Raw genomic sequence first — 6,000 nt, 5'->3', positions numbered from 1 at the left:
ATTTTTTTTTAGCAGTGGCAGCCTCCGTTCTGCTCGGCGTGTCGTTTCTGTCTCTGCATGCTCGCGCATTTCTCCGCTGCAGAGGAGTTCCGCCCCCCCGACACACACACACACACACACACACACAGGCGTGCACACACACATGTGAGCGTACTGCACCAGAGGAATGAGAGCGCGCATTGAAAACTGTGTCAAGCGACGCGCTGTCTGTTGGACAGGTCTCAGCAGCCTATAGCCATGCTGGTATGTTGACGGTGTGTTTTCAGGTGCTGTCTGTGCGCATGTAGCAGTGCTCCGTCAGAATATAGTCCCAGAATGGATCAAACTAGGAGACTGCCGCGTGTTAATCAGCATTTCCATTTGTGCTCGCTGTGAATACGCAGCTCACATGAAGTACTTGGAGTTTCTTTCTTTCTTTTTAATCAGGATGCTGGTTGAATAGAACACATGTTCTCAGTAGCTGCACTCACTGTAAACAAGCTGCACACGCCTGACTCCTGACATGTGTCTGTGTGAGGAGCCAGTGAACAACTTCTTTTCATGTTAAAGCAGCTGTTTTATTTAATATTATAATCACAATAGATTTTGTTATTCTAGCCTACATAAATGTCATTGTCTGTCCCTTTTCCCCTCCCCTCCTGAGCTCCGTCACATACTCAACACCAATGATGGTAAATAATATGAGTAGATGTGAAGCAAACAGATATTTTGAACATGTAAAAATTCAGGGCTCACTGCAGATTTCCAGTCGGGTTACAGAGACGCTCCTTGACACGGACATGTGCGGGTTTGCACCACTGTTCACTCACATACAGCACAATCCCTCCTCTCTTCTTCTTACCGCTGCCAGTCACATCTCTGTCCACCCGTATGGTCACAAAGCCGGGGGCAGCAACGGAGGTTTCCGGGATGATGACATTGTAGGGTGTGTTTGATGACATCACATAATGCCTTCATGTCAGAGTTGTAACCTCAAAAAGTGTCCTTGCTGTGGGCCTTCATTTTCCCACAGTTGATTCATCAACTTTTAATACTGATTAAGACCCCGCGGACACCCTGACCTCAAATGTCACTTTGTATAACAACTTGGTGCAGTGAAACTGAAAGTGTAATGTATTTTATTGTGTCAGCCTGAAACCATTCAACCATGTGTGGTCGAACGAGACTACACTAGTGTGCATGTGCATGGAGATCCAAATCCCAAACAATCCATGAACCAATAACACGCACCGCAATTCATTTTATTCACCACTAGATGTCCTACTCGAGCACTGTGTCAGAGAGTGATAAGAGAAGATAAGATAAGATAAAACAGTGGAGACTGCGACCTGAACGCAGCGCCTTGGACCGCTCGGCCATCCTGACATGAACAGCATGCTGTCCACAACAAGTTTGGAAAAGCTCAAGGATGAACACTTAATAAACAATCTGAAATCTTCACTGACACTGATGTGGACAGACTCAGAGTGTGTCTGTCTATGCTATCTCAACAAGTCTTGAGCCAGAGATGAGATTTTTCATCTGGTCACCACATGATGAATCATTCTGACTATTGTAGTACCTTGAGATCTGCCTTTCCCAGGTGTTTTGTCCTTAAGGTGAAGCAGTCTCTGCCTCAGGGTGAAACTGGGTTTGAAATGTGCTGGGACGTTTTATCCTTTGCCTCCTCATTGCACACCAGTTGCTCTCGGTCCAGCAATTTTAAAATGACAGTTTTTGGAAGTGTCAGATGGACTGTGCCAGGGTTTGGTCCTCAGACATGGAGGGGCATAAAGTGATCTTGGAGATGAAAAGAACCGTTGTTGGCAGGATTCGAACCTGTGCGGGGAAACCCCAACGGATTTCAAGTCCATCGCCTTAACCACTCGGCCACAACAACTAGGAAAAGGTAACAATGAAGAGTCTGATGACCCAAGTTGGTTCTGTCCATGAGTGCATGGTCTTGTCCAGGTTGTCCTGTCCAGTTTGGTGTTGGTGCTCCTTTACTTGTTTCCATTTCATTCGAAGGTAAATCTGCGCCGCCCAGAGTCTCCGTTTGACAGACAGCTATCACAGACAGTTAAGTCAAAGTCAAGAATAAGTGGCAGCATTCCAGTATAGACATCAGTATTCCAGAATGATAGGCAGAATTCCCTGCTCTCACTAATTTTAATTAATTAATTGCTGCTCTCACTGACACTTCTATCAGCAGTATTACTACACAGCTGGCTGCATGGCAGTGAATGACATGCTGATTACAACACAAGTCCACTGTGATGGTTCACTTAGACAGGCACTGAAATGTTCTTCTTTGTGGAGCCTCTTCCAAACCATGATCTGACAACTATTAAACATCCAAGACATGAACAATAAAAATCAACCTTTCATTCATGTTAGGCTGAAAACACATCAGAAGAGTCTTCGTCACTTTGTGAGATCAGTGAGGAAGAGTATGTTCCTCAAACAGAAAGTGAGACTTCAGTAGATGTCAGACAGCACAAGAGAAGCAGAAAGACTGATGTGAAGCATCAAGGTATCATGCTGAAGGTTAGTTCATACTTTTAGACCTTCCTCACTTTGTGAGGCCTCAAACAGTCTTTTTGCTGCTAAATATTGTATTAGACAAATGGAAAAGAATCACTGTTGTGCTAATATCACAGATGGATAGCATCTCCATCACAGTCTAATATAATGTTGTGGTCCAGGTGCTCCTAAAGCTGTCAGAAGATGCCATGTTTCAGTGTCTCCTTGAAGCCTGTGTAGATGAATGTATGGAGAGCAGCAGCAGCTTTGTTGTGACTCACAGCTCTCAGTCCTTGTAAATGATTGGAATGCATGTAGTGCTGTTTATTTCCACATTGTCCTGTTTAGCTGTCCAGGAGACTTACAGGCACACAGGTCAAATGAACAGTAACACTTTGGATTTGTGGGATCAACAACTCAAACTGCAGCAAACACACAAACAATGTCTCATTGTAGTAAGTTAGTCAATCAGCTACAAGCTGAATGTCTGTCCTGACCTGGACACATACAACTTCTGTCTATGCACACAATTTACAGCCATAATCCCGGTGAGGACAGTTGTGTGTCTTTCCACTCTCATTGTTGTACAGTAAGACGCATGAGCTCAGGACATTTTCAGCAGTACATTTGCTCTGTTCTAGTTCACCATTTTGTCTGGCTCTCTGCTTATGTTCTGCTTTGATTCCAAATACAAACATCCAAACATTTTCAATGTATATGCTGCACTAATCTCAAACATTCTGTTCAGAAATAAACAAATGCATCTTCATTTCACAGTCACACATGTAACCAACTTAACCTCATAACTTCATATAAGCGTACTTACTCTCTGGTTATGAGTCTAGCTTTAAGGTAACACAGACAACATGGAATTAGCGTCTGTTAGCAACATGCTATTACGTGTTTCTCTCACTTTGTGAACACTCGTAAACCATAAACAAATCTAACAACACTGTCTGCAGTCACTTAAGATACCAACGGAACAGATCTGATCACTGACAAGTGAGCTGAATAACACTGATGACCTGGTTACCATGGTAACTGTCAGTGGCTGGATATATGAGGCAGCAAGAGAACATTTGTGTGTCTAACATGGACTGAGGGTCATGGTCTGGGTACTTCCTGGTTGTTGTTGTTGGTCTTTTTCTCCTTCTTTGTGTGTGAGTGAAGGGGTGAATGTTTACTGCTGTATTAGCTGCAGTACATATTCATGAAAGGATCTGATTCTTCAGCATTGAGCTGTGTGAGTGCTGCTATCAGGAAATCAGAGTTAAACAGTGAGAGCAGAAATCCCCCAGAGGGCTGGACCTGACTGCTGTCCTGATAAAGACATGAGCAGAGACATGAGGAGGACTGTCTGGAGGACACACAGAGTGGACATGGGTCACAGAGTGCTGCTGCTGTTTGTGTCTCTGCAGCATGGGCAGCTGCTCCTGCTCCACTCGTCACCGGCTGATTGTTCACACCTGTGATCAGTCATCAGCCAATCCTGCTGCAGCTTCCATCTAGTATATGTGTCCAATGGAAGCTGAGCAACATGTCAGCTACACACATAGAAACACTACACATAGTTTGTCATATAAATAACATGGATTGAATCATGTTGTACAGTCAATGGAAACAAAAAGCACTGAGAGTGGTGCTGGTAGGGCAGCAGTGGATGGAGGCTGAAGTGCTGCCACCTAGTGTCAATATTTGGTATTAACTCTGACTACATATTCCACCTTTAACTCTCTGCCATATATACTGTGCCATGTGTGAAGTGATAATAAAATGTGAATGTGAATTTATTGTAAAGAACTTTACTTATTATCCCTGTTATAAGTGAGCAGTGTGGGGGCCTGTTCTGTCTGGGGCCTGTTCTTTGCTGTCACTCAGGGGGCCTGTTCTGTCTTTGTTTCTATGGTGACCCCACAGGCTGCAGCAAAACACCACTACAGGTGCTGGTCATATAATTAGAATATCATCAGAAGGTTGATTTATTTCAGTAATTCCATTCAAAAAGTGAAAGCTGTATAATGCAAACATTCATTCCACACAGACTGAAATATTTCAAGTGTTTATTTCTTTTAATTTTGATGGTTATAACGACAACCAATGAAAACCCACATTCAGTATCTAGGAAATATGTGAAAAGGTTCAACATTGAAGACACCTGGAGCCACTCTAACCAGATAATGAACTCAAAACACCTGCAAAGGCCTTTAAATGGTCTCAGTCTAGTTCTGTAGGCTGCACAACCAGGAAGACTGCTGACTTGACAGTTGCCCAAAAGACGACCATTGACACCTTGCACAAGGAGGGCAAGACACAAAGAGGCTGGCTGTTCACAGAGCTCTGTCCAAGCACATTAACAGAGAGGGAAGGGGAGTACAAGCAAGAGGGAGTACAAAGTGTTCTGCCCAAACAGGGACTTGAACCCTGGACCCTCAGATTAAAAGTCTGATGCTTCCAATACTTCACTAGTACACTTCATGTAGTGCAGTGAGTCCTGATTGACTTGCAATTGACCCTTTATACAAGGGGGATTAGCTCAAATGGTAGAGCGCTCGCTTAGCATGCGAGAGGGAGCGGGATCGATGCCCGCATCCTCCAGCCAGCATTTTAGGAGGGAGGGTGTAGCTGGATGGATGAGGATGGATGGATAATGTAGTGGACTCCCACCCAGCAGATCAAGTCCCAGAGGTTACAGCATCATTTATTAGCTGAGTTTCCCCTCAGGGAAGCTGCTGTTTACAAGCTGTTTACAGAGAGAAGCAAGAAAACAACAGTCAGCATCATCGTCCATAAAAACAGAGTGAGACAGAGAGTTTATGATCAGTGCTCCCCCTGCTGGTTAGGACATATGATGACATTTAAATGTACCAGTCAAAAGTCACTCAGTGGTTTGTCTTTGTTCAGACACATTCGAGTAGGGGTGAGAAGCCGTTTTTGTTTATTCGTTTTCTCCTGTTTTTTTGTTAGGAAGTCAGGGAAGTGACCTGTATTTTTGTTTGAATCTATTTTCTTTTGTTCAGGAAGGACAGGAGCTGAGAACCTTATTTGTTTTGTTTGTTATTTTGGCATTGCTCACCCTGAAGGTTTCTGTTGTCTCGGTTCGTTTATAAATAAATTTATATAAATTCCATTCGTCGTTGATATCTTTCATATATACCTTGGGAATTGGAACAGGAGGGAAGAGTCACTTTATGCTACAACTAGGTTTCCCCTAGGCCGGTTGTAACATTGTGAATGTGAGTCTTAAAGTTTGGTTAGAATTCAATATCTGTCTTGTGTCTACCTGAGCAGTTGGTCCTCCAGGCCAGACTCAGTCGCAGTGAAATTGATGATTGTAACTTTAATACATTTCTGGAAAACAGAAAAAAATGTACATGCCAAAAGACACATTTTACATTAATCGAAGCCAGGATCACACACACTACAATTCTAATGAAACACTAATTAATTTATGAAGATTTAACTGTCATGTCACTCTGCATCATCAGTGCCTTTGTTTTT

General features: G+C 43.3%; 2 non-coding genes across 2 annotated transcripts; one reads left to right on the top strand and one right to left on the bottom strand.

Annotated features, from left to right (window-relative positions):
• Positions 1-1,797: 1,797 nt before the first annotated feature.
• On the bottom strand, positions 1,798-1,879 carry trnas-uga (transfer RNA serine (anticodon UGA)). Its single transcript has one exon. It is a non-coding gene; the product is annotated as a tRNA-Ser (tRNA).
• Positions 1,880-5,024: 3,145 nt separating this feature from the next.
• Positions 5,025-5,097, top strand: trnaa-agc (transfer RNA alanine (anticodon AGC)). Its single transcript has one exon. It is a non-coding gene; the product is annotated as a tRNA-Ala (tRNA).
• Positions 5,098-6,000: the final 903 nt, after the last annotated feature.

Source organism: Parambassis ranga, unplaced genomic scaffold (genome assembly GCF_900634625.1).
Source record: "Parambassis ranga unplaced genomic scaffold, fParRan2.1 scaffold_32_arrow_ctg1, whole genome shotgun sequence".
NCBI lineage: Eukaryota > Metazoa > Chordata > Actinopteri > Ambassidae > Parambassis > Parambassis ranga.
This window is presented reverse-complemented; position numbering and strand designations above follow the sequence as displayed.